General features: G+C 41.5%; 1 long non-coding RNA gene across 1 annotated transcript; it reads left to right on the top strand.

The window, feature by feature from the left end:
• The first annotated feature begins 3,916 nt into the window (after positions 1 to 3,916).
• Positions 3,917 to 13,309, top strand: LOC115898260. Its single transcript, XR_004057947.1, has 3 exons — positions 3,917 to 5,863; positions 10,055 to 10,127; positions 11,956 to 13,309. It is a non-coding gene; the product is annotated as an uncharacterized LOC115898260 (long non-coding RNA).
• Positions 13,310 to 13,722: the final 413 nt, after the last annotated feature.

The following is a 13,722-nucleotide window of genomic DNA, read 5'->3' as shown; positions in this document are numbered from 1 at the left end:
GAATTAAGTCTAAAAAGTAAGGACCAAATAACAATATAACAAAAATGACCCCAAACAAGAGATGCCCAAACAGTATGATCAAGCAAAGAATGGTGGTACCAAAAATAAGGGGAAGGAAGAGGAGGTGGCTGATGGCAGGGATGGCCCATGGGGCTGTCACGAGAGAGGTGAAGGTGGATTGAGTATGAGGGATGGAGGATGTGATGAGCCGGGAGAGAGTAGGAGGGTATCACAGGGAGGAGAAACCACGAAAACTTGAGCAAAGGCAGGGAGGTGGCCTGACACGTGACCCACTGGCTTGGAGGAGTGAGTAGGAGTAATCCAGGCTGGTGGGGAAGAGCAGGATCTTCACCAGGCCAGAAGGAGAAGCAGAAACCAGATGATGGAGACCCTGCCAATTGTCTTCCAGTAGCAGTTCTGAAGTGAACAAGTTGATTGCGGTTCTCTGAGTGTAAGACAGTCAACAATGTAAACTGCTAGGATGCAGCTCTCTAATTAAGACTATTTTCTTACAACATGTGTTTGTTTATTACAGAGAACTGTGATCACTTGAGGGTGTCGTGTCAACCTCGTCTCATGCACCAGCTGAATTCAGTGACACTAACATCCTGGATCCTGCAGATGAGAGTATTATGACTGCACTACCAGGGAGGCTGCCCGGGGCTGGACACTGCTCTGCTCCGGAGGTGCTTGGTTTGCAGTGTGGGCGGAGTCAACCTGAGAGAAAGCCACAGAAACGCCTTGAGCTGGAGCCCCAGGCTAGTGTTGCTATGCCAGTGGTTCTTTTTTTTTTTTTTGAGATGGAGTTTCACTCTTGTTGCCCAGGCTGGAGTGCAATGGCGTGATCTCAGCTCACCACGACCTCTGCCTCCTGGGTTCAAGCGATTCTCCTTGCCTCAGCCTCCCGAGTAGCTGGGATTACAGGCATGTGCCACCACGCCTGGCTAATTTTGTATTTTAGTAGAGACGAGGTTTTACCATGTTGGCCAGGCTGGTCTCAAACTCCTGACCTCAGGTGATCCTCCCTCCGCCTCCACCTCCTAAAGTACTGAGATTACAGGTGTGAGCTACTGTGGCCCGGCCAACACCAGTAGTTCTCAAACTTCAGCATGTTGTCCTGAGTCACCTGGAGGGCTATGAAAACACAGAGTGCGGCAGGGCGCGTTGGCTCAAGCCTGTAATCCCAGCACTTTGGGAGGCCGAGATGGGCGGATCACGAGGTCAGGAGATCGAGACCATCCTGGCTAACATGGTGAAACCCCGTCTCTACTAAAATACAAAAAACTAGCCGGGCGAGATGGCGGGCGCCTGTAGTCCCAGCTGCTCCGGAGGCTGAGGCGGAGCTTGCAGTGAGCTGAGATCTGGCCACTGCACTCCAGCCCCGTCTCAAAAAAAAAAAAAAAAAAAAAAAAAAAAAAGAAAACACAGAGTGCTGGGCCCCATCCCAGAGTTTGTGCCTTCAGTAGGTCTGTGGTGGGGCCTAAGGATTTGCGTTTGTAACAAGTCCCCAAGTAATGTGGGTGCTGCTGGTTGGGAGATCACACTTTCAGAATCACAGATTCACCCTACAGTCCCATTGTTAGCTTATAAAACTCTTCTTCTCTAGTTCTTCTTTCTGTAAGGTGTGTCCTGAGGAACCTCAGATCTGAGGGAAGAGTGAACGGAAGTCAAATGTGGAAACCACTTAAATGTCCATCAACTGATGAATGAATAAACAAATTGTGTTATATCCATACAATGGAATATTATTCACCCATAAAAGGAATGAAGTTTTAATACACCTACAACTAGATGAACATTGAAAACATTATGCTATCCATTCTCCTTCAGGTTGGAAAAAGAAAATATCCTCACCTAAAGAAGCCATCAACAAAAGGCCACATATTGTATGATTATATCATATGACCAGAATACGTAAATTCATAGAGACAGAAAGCAGATTAGTGGTTGCCAGGAACTGAAGGAAGGGGAAGAATGGGGAGTGACTACTCATTGGGGTTTTCCCATTGTGATTAAAAAAAGTTCTGGAACCAGTTAGTGGTGATAGTTGCACAACATTGTGAATGTACTTAGTACCACTGAATTGTACACTTTAAAATGGTCAGTTTTGGCTGGGCACGGTGGCTCACGCCTGTAATCCCAGCACTTTGGGAGGCTGAGGGCAGGTGAATCACCTGAGGTCAGGAGTCAAGGCCAGCCTGACCAACATGGTGAAACCCCGTCCCTACTAAAAATACAAAAATTAGCTGGGCATGGTGGCACATGCCTGCAGTCCCAGCTACTCAGGAGCCGAGGCAGGCAGGAGAATCACTTGAATCTGGAAGGCGGAGATTGCAGTGAGCTGAGATTGTGCCACTCTACTCCAGCCTGGGCGACAGAGTGAGACTCTGTCTCAAAAAAAAAAAAAAAGAGAGAAGTTAGTTTTATGTAATGCCTATTTTATCACAATCAAACAATTTTTAGAAGAGTGAATGGAGTGTTGTTTTAACTCCCATTATGGGACCAATTGAAAGGTTTATAGGATAGAGGTTGGAAATGCAAAGGGCCTAAACCAGTGGTTTTCAGCCCTGATTGAGCCATCCTATCCTTGGAGAGTTTATATCCTATCCTTGACCAATTAAATCAAAATCTCTGCAGGTAAGGCCCAGGCATCAAAAAAATTTTCAATACATCCCCGGATGAGTCTAACATACCATCAGGATTTCAAACAGTGGCCTGAAACTTCAAGGGCCAAATGAGTTAATGACCTTGGTGCAAACTGACTTGACCCATATCATAAACAATGTGTCTTCATCTTCTCCCATACTTGCTTGGGAGGGGATGTAGAGTAGAATGAGGAGGCTTTCAGAATCAGATCTGCCCAGGATTTGAAAACTGGCTCCATTACCAACTAGCTGTGTGTCCTTGGGCAAACCACATAACCCTTCTGGGTATGTTTTTCTCCTAAGTGAAGAACACCATTTCAGAGGGTTTTTGGAAGGCACATATGAGGCAGCCAATTTCCCAGCTTTACCAGTGTCAGTCCCTGTTTAGTCATCATTCCATTCTTTCCATCTCATTCGAGACCGGAAAGGAGAAATAGTCTTATTTGCATGAAAGTCCTAGTACAGCTGTATCTCGTACTGTAAGTTCAGTTTCTCCCTTCGCCTGAGGGTAAGTTGAAGAATAACTTCATAAGCCAGGGAGAGATACGTTTGGATCAGGCGTTAGTGATAACAGGTGAGCCCAATAATAATCCTTTTGCACTCATGTTCAGATGTTTTTTATGCACCAAGCTTTATAATGTTGTAGATATACTCTAAGACAAAAACAGATAAAACTCACCTACAATTTTGAATCATTCATAAAATAATTTGGATTTTTCTATGTTTCTGGTGAGTCCTTATTCTTCGGTAATATAAGGAATATATTTTTATTCAACTACAATTAAGGCATAGATATAATTTTATACTCTGCATTTTCTTTTCACTCACTATCTTCAGCATTTGTCATGTTTCTGTAGTTCATTATTGACATTTTAATGGCTACAGAGTATTTCATTTCATTCATTGAATAGCCTTACTATAATTTATTTTGATATTCCTCTATTAAGCCTTTTGACTGCTTCTAAGTTTTCAATATTAGAAATTGTACATAATAAAAATGTTTCTGCATATAACTTTTAATTTCCTTTGACTTCTTTTCTTTTCTTTTTTTTTTTTTTTTGAGACAGAGTCTTGCCCTATTGCCCAGGCTGGAGTGCAGTGCCACGATCTTGTCTCACTGCGACCTCTGCCTCCCGGGTTCAAATGATTCTCTTGCCTCAGCCTCCTGAGTAGCTGGGATTACAGGCACCTGCCACCACGCCCAGCTAATTTTTGTATTTTAGTAAAGATGGGTTTCACCGTGTTGGTCAGGCTGGTCTCAAATTCCTGACCTCGTGATCCTCCCACCTCAGCCTCCCAAAGTACTGGGATTACAGACATGAGCCCCTGCACCTGGCCTTGACTTATTTTCTTAAAATAAATTTCCTTTAAGTTACTGGATCAAGGGGTGTGAACATTTTAAGGTTCTTGAATGTAGTATCAAATTGCTTTGGTAAAGGATTGTACCAATTTACCCTGCTACCAGCAGGATGTGGGTGTACATTTTCAACAACTTGACAGCACCGAATTTCATCATTTAAAAAAGGTTTACGAATTGTACATAATTTAATTTAATATAAACTAATAAATTACTGTGTCCAACTTTTGAGCATGCATAAAATTTTTTTCCCATTTCTTTTTTGGTGGCATCCCTACTATTTTGTAAACTGCTTGAGGGCAGTGAATAATTCAGGGAATCCCTCCTCCCAGTAATTCTTCAGTTTTGATAATAGCAGTGGGTTTTGGGTTGTTTTGTTTTCAAGATAAACTAAATTACCCTTTATTTCACTGATGTTGGCAGCCCCAGAGGACTCTGTTTGCAGGAAAAAAATGTATGAAGATTTCCATAGGTGGGAAGTAGACCTCTCCCACACAACGAGAAGAGCAGCTAAATCATTGCTGTTTTCTCCCAGTCTCTCCCTGCACTCCCATCTCATTTCCTGTCTGCTCCTGAAGAGCCAGCTCAGTATGAACTAAGGAAAAGCTATTTGTAGTGTGCACGGGAGGAAAAAGAACCCAAATAGGCTCTTCCTAAGCTATTGAGCTTAGCTTTCACTCTTTCCAGCAGGAAAAGGTTCGTGCATGCCCAGATGATACTACTTGTACTTTGGTACCCATTGATTGGGACAGTTTGTGCCAATGAAAAGCTGCTGTGAATTCAGTAATGCTTTTTAAATATGTATTTTAATTTCAATGTCTATATAAATTTCAAAAACAGCAATAAAAAATATGCTTGAGACCAATTTATCCGGCTACACCTATTTGGTGCATATTTGCATTCTTAGATTCCTTAAATGTCCTCTGCACAAAGGTTAGGAAATTGTGCCCTGACAATAAACCAGTATCTTATTAGAACTAAGAGGTTAACCAGTTAAGAGGACTGGAGAAGTCACTGTTAACTCATACTTTGTTAGTATTTAATACAGTAACCTGCCTCTGCTAGAAGTAAGGACTCCTCAACTTTTAAAGATAGCTAATTTTAGAAGTCTGCTTCCTACCTGTTCACCTTTTTCTCATTGGTGACAGCAGCAAACAATTAATGGCATTTCTTAAATGTCTTGCTGTCTGAAATAAGATCTTTTTCCAATTAAAAAGTAACAAAGGCTGCCCCTCTCCTCTGCTTCCTTCTTTGGCTGTAACATCTTGATATCGCTCTCTCTGTCTCCTGTTTTATCTAAGACTGAGCTTGTGTGAAAACAAAATAAGTCATATGCTTCTATTGGGGGGGATTATTTGTGACTTTGGTTTTAAAGAAAATTTATGCTGGTGGTTTGCAGAAAGTTGACATATATCCAAGTGTTCCCTTGTCAGAGGGCAGCAGGGTCCCCATGGGTTCATATCATTGCCTGGACAAGGAGTCTTTGTACCCTGGTCATGCCTGGGTTGTTGCAGGGATGGGGTAACTCACTTATTCACACTCTTTCTCCTTTCCTGTTTCCTTCAAAGACACCCTGGTCCTAGTTGACTTTACCTTATTGTTCAAAATTCAGCGCAACATATGTCAAGTTGTACATTCTTAAACTCAAGGAAACAGAAAGGTTATAACCTGGTGGTTTCCAAGCCTGGTTTTTCATCAGTCTCTTGGTGAACTTTTAGAAAATCCATATTCTTTTTGCCCCCACAGCCATTCTGATTCATTAGGACTGCGTGTGGCCATGGAACTGGCATTTGGAAAAGCTCTCCTTATGTTTCTAATGATCAATCCAGTTTCAGAACACCAAGCTAACCAGACTCCCAGGGTAAGACCTCCTTGAATATCATCTCTGGCAGGTGGTTGTACAACCTCCACTGTAAAACCTCCAGCCATGGGGCACTCACCACTTTTTATGAGTGGCCTGAGTTGAGACATTCTTCCTTGTGATGAGTGGAAAGGCATTTCCACCACAAGAATTTCTACCTGTTGATTTCAATTATGCCTGTTGGAGCAATACCAAAAAAAGAGTTATTCTCCTTCCCCATAATAACCTTTCAAATACTTCAACCTCTCAAGCAGTTATTGTTTCCTTCTCAGGATCTCTCTTCCCTTTTCCAGACCCTTAGTCCGGGTCCTTCTCTGATTATGGTTGGAGTGAGAGTGTTGATTATGTGCCAGGTGCTTTAGACATGTCTTTTAGATAAACTCTTAGGGAAATTTATGGTGCCACTATCTTCCCATTGTTTGGGATGAGAAGACCAAGGGCCGAAGAAATGATATGACCTGCCCCAGCTCCCACAGCTAAGTAGCTAAATAGAAATTTGAACACTCCATCTGACTCCAAATTCTACATCCTCAACTAACATGTTATACTTCAGATTTTTTCTTTCTTTGTTTTTAAATGCAAAATAATAAATGCTAAATATGCATTAAGTCAAGGTATATAAAGTTAAACCCTCCCTTTTAAAATTCTACTCTAGAGGCTGCCACTGCCAAATTTGTGAAGGCCCTCTGAAGCCCACCACCACAAGCTGGAGGTTATAGTCACAGCAGTGGGGAGTCTTCGCCTCCTTTGTTCTGGACACCATCTGCAGTGACTGCTGCCTCCAACTGCACTGTGGGCTTGGAGCAGTGAGTAGGTTTCTTTTGACCTTGAAGCACCTAGACCCTGAGTTTTTTGTTTGTTTTAAATAAACTTGTTCAGATATCACTCATTTTGTATCCTTGCACATGTGTTTCTTGGTCTTAAAAGGACTTTATCTCCATTATTTTCTTGTTGGTTGTGACCCATTATTTCAACTTACGTAGATCTTTCAGTTCTTTCAGTTTGATTACCAATTAAATTATCTAGCTCAACGTCATTCTCAGATCTTAATACATGTGATGCCTCTCTTTGTCCAAATACTTGATAAGAGCTTTGTTAAAGGTAGGACCAAGGAGAGTCTTTGAGCACTTGTAGGGGAATTAATCAATTAATACTCCTGGGCTATAGTTATTCAACCAAATATGAACACACCTGATTGTATTATCATTCAGTCTTGTCTATAATGGCCTGAAAAATTTGGTCAAATTCCTTTCTGTTCACAGCATTTTCCTGATTAATCCACTAAACTTATTCAAAAAGGGAAGTATTCAATTTTATTCTTGGCAAACCTATGTGAGTTCCTACATACCATCACCTTTTCTTCTTAGGGTTCAGAAAATATCTCTTTTATGGTCTGTGCAAGAACTTTGCTGTGGATTGATATCAAACTTACATTTTGGCTGAGCTTTGAGTGACTCAGAAAGGGGCTGGGTTCAGGCTGGGATGTATGGAGCCTGGAGTGGTGGCAAGGCAAAGGCCAGCGGGGATAGTGAATAGAGGCCTCAGTGATGAGGTGGGTGGGTTGGTTAAGTGCACAGGTGATTGGGCTGGCTAATTAGGGTAGGGAATTGACTAGCTGTCAGTGAGGTGAACTGAAGAATCCACCCTATGAAGGTGTCAAGGGGCAGGGAAAGAACAAGAATGGAATCAGGGTAGATGTCTCTTCAGAGAGCAGCCAACTGGGCAGAGAAAGGCTGGAGGCTGAAGCTTGATTAATATACACTATGGTAGAAACCATGAAAGCCCAAGGATCCAGGAAGTGAAGCTGATGTAAGTCAAGGGTGAGAAATGGTCTCGGGGAACGGAGGCCTCATCGGGTCTTCTGATGAGACAACTATATTCCCTGTCTCAGCAAATGATGCCAACTACCCAGTTGTCCAAACCAGAAACCTGGTGTCCTCCTGGAGTCCTGCTGCTCCTTCAGTCTCCCCATAGCCACTTGAATTATCAAGCCCTATCATTCCTACCTCTAATATTTATACCTCAAATAGTTCTCAATGCCCATTTCTCTATCACCTTTGCCACTGTCATCTCTCTCCCTGCCACCCCAATTTTTTTATTGTGGTAAAATATAAATAATATATAATTTACCATCTTAAGAATTTTTTGTTGTTGTTTGTTTTTTTTTAGACAGGGTCTCACTCTGTCACCCAGGCTGGAGTGCATGGTGCTATCTCGGCTCATTGCAACCTTTGCCTCCCGGATTTAAGCAATTCTCCTGCCTCAGCTTCCTGAGTAGCTGGGATTACAGGCACGTGCCACAACGCTCAGCTAATTTTTGTATTTTTAGTAGAGATGGGGTTTCACCATGGTGGCCAGGCTGGTCTTGAACTCCTGACCTCAGGTGATCTGCCCGACTCACCTTCCCAAAGAATTTTTAAGTGTACAGTTCAGTGGAATTAAATACATTTACCATTTGTGCAGCTATCACCATCATCTGTCTCTGGAACACTTTCCATTTCATAAAACTGGAACTCTGTGCCCGTTAAACAATTATTGGCCAGTTTCTTCTTCCTCAGCCTCTGGCAACCAACACTCCACTATCTCTATTATTTTGACTAATTCTAAGTACTTCATATAAGTGCATTCATACAGTACTTTTCTTTTTGCGACTGGCTTATTTCACTTAACATGTCACTTAACATATCTTGTAACATGTTACTTAACATTTCACTTAACATGTTCATCCATGTTGTAGCATATGTCAGAATTTCCTTCCTTTTAAAGGCTAAATAATAGTCTATTTTATGTATATATCACATTTTGTTTATCTAATTATTCATTGATGGATGCTTGGGTTACTTCCATTTTTTAGCTATTGTGAATAATGCTGCTATAAATGTGGACATACAAATATCTCTTTGAAAAGTGGGATTAATGGATCATATAGCAATTCTATCTTTAATTTTTTGAGGATCCATAATACTATTTCCACAGTAGCTGCACCATGTGACATTCCCACCAGCAGTGCATAAGTGTTTCAATTCTCCATATCGTCCTAACACTTGTTATTTTCTAATTTTTTGATACTAGCCGTCCTAGTGGGTGTGAAGTGGTATCTCATTGTAGTTTTGATTTACATTTCCCTAATGATAAGTGATGTTGAGCATCTTTTCATGTGATTATTGGTTATTTGCCTATATTTTAGGAGAAATGTCTATTCCAGTCCTTTGCCCATTTTTTAATTGGGTGGTTTTGTTGTTGAGTTCTAGGGCTCTAGATACTCTGCATATGAATCCCTCTTGAGATACAGGATTTGCAAATATTTTCTCACGTTCTGTGAGTTGCCATTTTACTCTTAATAGTGTCTTTCGATGCACAGAATTTTTAAATTTTCATGATGTCTAACATGTCTATTTAAAAATTTTTGTTGCCTATGTCTTTGGTGTCATATCCAAAAAAGTCATTGCCAAATCTGATGTTGTAAAGCTTTGCTGCATGTTTTCTTTGAAGAGTTTTATCATTTTTAGTTCTTGTGTTTAAGTCTTTGATGCATTTTCAGTTAATTTTTGCATATGTTGTTAGTTAAGGATCCAACTTCATTATTTTGCATGTGGATATTCAGATTTTCTAGCACTACTTGTTTAAAAGACTGTCTTTTCCCCTATTGAATGGTCTTGCATTCTTGTCAAAAATAATTTGACTCTTGTCATCTCACTCTTGAATCACAAGTCCTCTAGCCTCCAGACGTGGCTTCCCACTCAGTCTGTGTATTGTGGTTACAGCCCTTATTTTGAAATAGACTTGATCATATCTCTCTCGGGCTTAAAAAGTCTTCCGTGGTTTTCCTGGCACCTTCAGAATAAAATAAAGCCCTTCAGCATGGGATACCTGCCCCTTTCTAGGGATGCCCCCCTGCTTCATCTTGCATGCCTCAGACTCTGGTGGTCCGTCTACTGGTTGATCGTAAAGCTCTTTTGTGCTATTGGACATGTTACTCCTGCTGCCAGAATATCTGCCTCCCACCTAACTCCCATTCCCCTAACTCCCATTCACCTACTTGCTGCTCTACTCAGTATGTCTTCTCTGTCTACCACAACCTGCTCCCCATTATGAGAAACATGCCCTTTGAATGCCCTTGTCTTATTTCTTTCATAGAACATAATTGCTCTGTATTGGAATGATAGATTTATCTGCTTTTCTCCTCTCTAGATTGTGAGATCCATGAGAGCCCAGAAAATATTTTAGGATCCCTAGTGCGTAGCACAGAGCTTGGCATATGGAGGTGAGCAAAAAGATTTATTGAATCCAGTTGTCCATCCACTGAGATGGAATGAATGAGAGAACAGCCCTTTTTTTAAGAGGGATGGCCTTTTCTTAAAAGACCTCTATCTTGAGGCATTATTTTCCTCTATTCAAGGCCCGGTTTATTAGGTCCTGATACTTAATGGTGATAAAAGGGTATTATTATTGGAAGGTTGGGTATGTCAGAGGCACAATAGTAGTTCAGACAGTGAACTGAAGCTTTTTTGCCTGAAATTCACTGGCTTCTTTGATGAGGATAGGAAGCAGCCTGGGACTATTGCTGTGACGTGACATCAATCTTGGTGCCTAAGAGGAAGGGGCTATGAAGGAGGGGTTAGACTTGGGGGATGAAGAGTTCCTGTGGCTCCAGTCCACCAGAATGGATGACCTAGGCAACAGAAGTAAGACTGGGAAGTGTTTTTCATCTACTTGGAGTTTGGGATATATGGATGAATTGAGTGAAATGAGGATTTTGGTGAGTATCTCTACTAGGTTCCTGACAGGGACAGGTTCTCCAGGGATTCAACTGAATCTTATAGGTAGATCTGATCTGGTGAAAGATAAGGTATAAATTGGCCTGTCAACAGGACATTCGTACTGGTAGTTATTACTACCTTGATGGCTTTAAGAAATTTTGGGGGCTGGCAAGAAGTAGAGTAAATGTAGCCGAACAGATGGATGTATTGGGAAAATATAGCTGTAAGGAGCAGTGAGAGCTTAGTGATGGTGGCAGTAGAGCATAAAAGACAAATTGTTTTTAACTTTGGCTTTGTAAAAATTGGGGCATAAACTGGGGCTATATTACTGAAGCAATCCGATTAGGAGGATCCATAAAAATGAAATGCATTTCATATGCACATCTGGGCAGCTATAGCCACTGTAGGTTTCTTGTAGGTCTGATAGAAAATGAGCTCTGTTGGTGAACACCTTAGCCAATATGATGAATAGTAGTGAAAGGCTGTACCTTGGGAGGCTCAGGATTATACCAGTGTACCTATCACTTAGAGTTACTAGGCATATGACAGACTGAATGAAGAGTTGACCTAGGGACACTCCTTGAATATGTCCCCTTTTTTTGATCAGCATATCCTTCTAATCTCCTAGGAGTTCCAGTTTGCAAAATGTAATGGTGGGAATAAACTAAGAAGTAAGGCATGATTACCATATCTGGGTGTTAGGGGTACTTGGCCTCTGTAACCACAGAGGCCAAGCCATGCTATAGTCTGTGCCTTTTCCTGCTGCTTTCTGCTGAGAGATGCAAAGGATGGCAAGGCTGAGTTGTAAATTCTTGCACATTCTTGTCCATTGATCCTACCACCTTGAGCACGGCCAGGTAGCCAGTCCTGTGGTCTAGAACATAAACCCTGTGGCTTTGGACACTCAGGGTGCTATGTGTGTTGATGCTGAATGAGTAGGCTTGGTGCTTAGTTGAGCTTTCAGAACCCTGGAAATGCTTTGAGTTTGCAGTGACTCATGCACAGTAGAATGGAATGCCTGATTCTGCATCCCTCTAGACAGGGTCAACAGGATCAAAACATGACCTTGATGCCCAAGCCAAGTTCTCTTTTTCCCAAAGGGTTTTAATCTGCCCTATTTAATATGGTAGCCAGTAGCCATATGTGACTATTTATATTAAATTTAAATTAATCAAAATTTAAAAATCAGTTACTTAGTCACACTAGCTACATTTTATATGCTCAGTAGCCACATAAAGCCAGTGGCTGCTGTATTGAACAGTGCTGATTATGGAACATTTCCATCACTGCAAAAGGTTCTCTTGGACAGCACTAATCCAGATCTCTTTGTAGGAGAAGAATTGGCACCTGGGGCCGCCTGATCTTCAAGGAGCAGATTGCAGAGCATGGTGTTGACCCATCTGGATACCATGTTTGAAGTTGACATGGCCCAGAATTTGACTTCCACCAGTTTAAAATACACTTCGACAGTTTTGTATTTAACCTGTAAATCCAGAAGCATGACAGGGCCTTCTGGATGGAGCACTGTGAAATTAGCGTATACTTCAAACCCTGTTCCCTAAAAGATCATGCGCTACCATGCTCTACATGGTAGACCTATCTCGTAGTGTAGGCTTCAGTAGATACTCTTTGACAAATAATTGGTTCTGTACTGCTGATAAGCCTAATAAGTGAAAGATGGTCTTTCTCTTAAAAAATTGAGATATATGATACCAGTCTCATAAACTCTTAATTCACAAGCTCTGGCATTATGAGAGGCACTTAAAGTATGAATGGCATTAAGCTTATCCTTTAATTTTGCAGTAGGCAAATGACCTCCCAAAGATATTCACTTCCTAATCCCCAGAATTTGGGAATACGTTACCTTACATGACAAAGGGGATTTTACAGATGTGAGTAAGTGAAGGATTTTGAGACGGGGAGACTATCCTGGATAATCCCAGTGGGACCCATGTAATCACACAAGTCCTTAAAAGTGGAGAACTTTTCCCTGCTGTGGTCACAGAAAAAAATGCAACCAATGTAAGAAGGGTCAGAGAGATTCAACATTGTTGGCTTTGAAGGTAGAGGAAGTGACCACAAGCCGAAGAATGCAGACAGGCTCTAGAAGCTGGGAAAGAGAAGGAAACGTCTTCTCTGCAGAGCTACCAAAATGAATATATCCCTGTCTACACCTTGATTTTAACCTGGTGAGGCCTGTATTGGGCTTCTAACCTACAGAACTCTAAGATAATAACTATATGTTGTTGAATCTGCTAAGTTTGTGGGAGTTGTAACAATAGCAATAGGAAATTAATACACCTTTTATACAGTGGAGGATGACTAAATAATTTATTTTGAAAAATACAACTGTCACAAGGATGAAATATTCATGATCACAAATTAGTACATTCTTAACTGTGGATAATTATGTATGAAGCCAAATTGTAATAAAACTGTTATTTGCCAAACATAGAAACCTTGCTTTGTGACTAGGCTGAGTCCAGAAGATTATTCTCTCTGCTTCTACCTGTTATGTGTCTGGGCAAGTGTAAGGCCTTTGCAGGTGAATCTGGTAGAGAACATGCTAAGAATGAGCAGCAGTCATGCACGACTCTATCACTGAAAGCCTTCTAGTCATTTCATAGCTTCACTTCCCTGGTTTTATTTTTTCAGAGAGGACTGAAGGAGATGAATGGATAATAAACTATTGCTAAAAACTTGGTCTTGATGAACTCTTTGATGTGGGGCTATGGGGGAATGGTGATGGGTGGGTACCATGGGATCAATAGCCCTGCACCAGCTCAGAGGTATAATTGTGAGGCTGGTGGAAATGCTCATCAGGGAGAAGGAAATCAGGACCACGGCTTCTGAGGACTGAACATGCTCTCAACTCTCAAATATAGAATCATTATTGGCCTTGGCATTCATGGTGTTAGCCTTGACTCAGATGAGAATGCCTCAACCCTTCCCAAGTTCTCCGAGGCCCCTGAGTAGACTGTCACTAGGACTTGGGGACATGGAGCTCAGTTAATGGCCTCTTATTTTTACTATGCCATAGCACCCACCTGACTTCTGGAAGACATTGCTTCACTTTCATAGACAGAAGATGTAACAGCT

Source organism: Rhinopithecus roxellana, chromosome 6 (assembly GCF_007565055.1).
Source record: "Rhinopithecus roxellana isolate Shanxi Qingling chromosome 6, ASM756505v1, whole genome shotgun sequence".
In the NCBI taxonomy this organism is placed as follows: domain Eukaryota; kingdom Metazoa; phylum Chordata; class Mammalia; order Primates; family Cercopithecidae; genus Rhinopithecus; species Rhinopithecus roxellana.
This window is presented reverse-complemented; position numbering and strand designations above follow the sequence as displayed.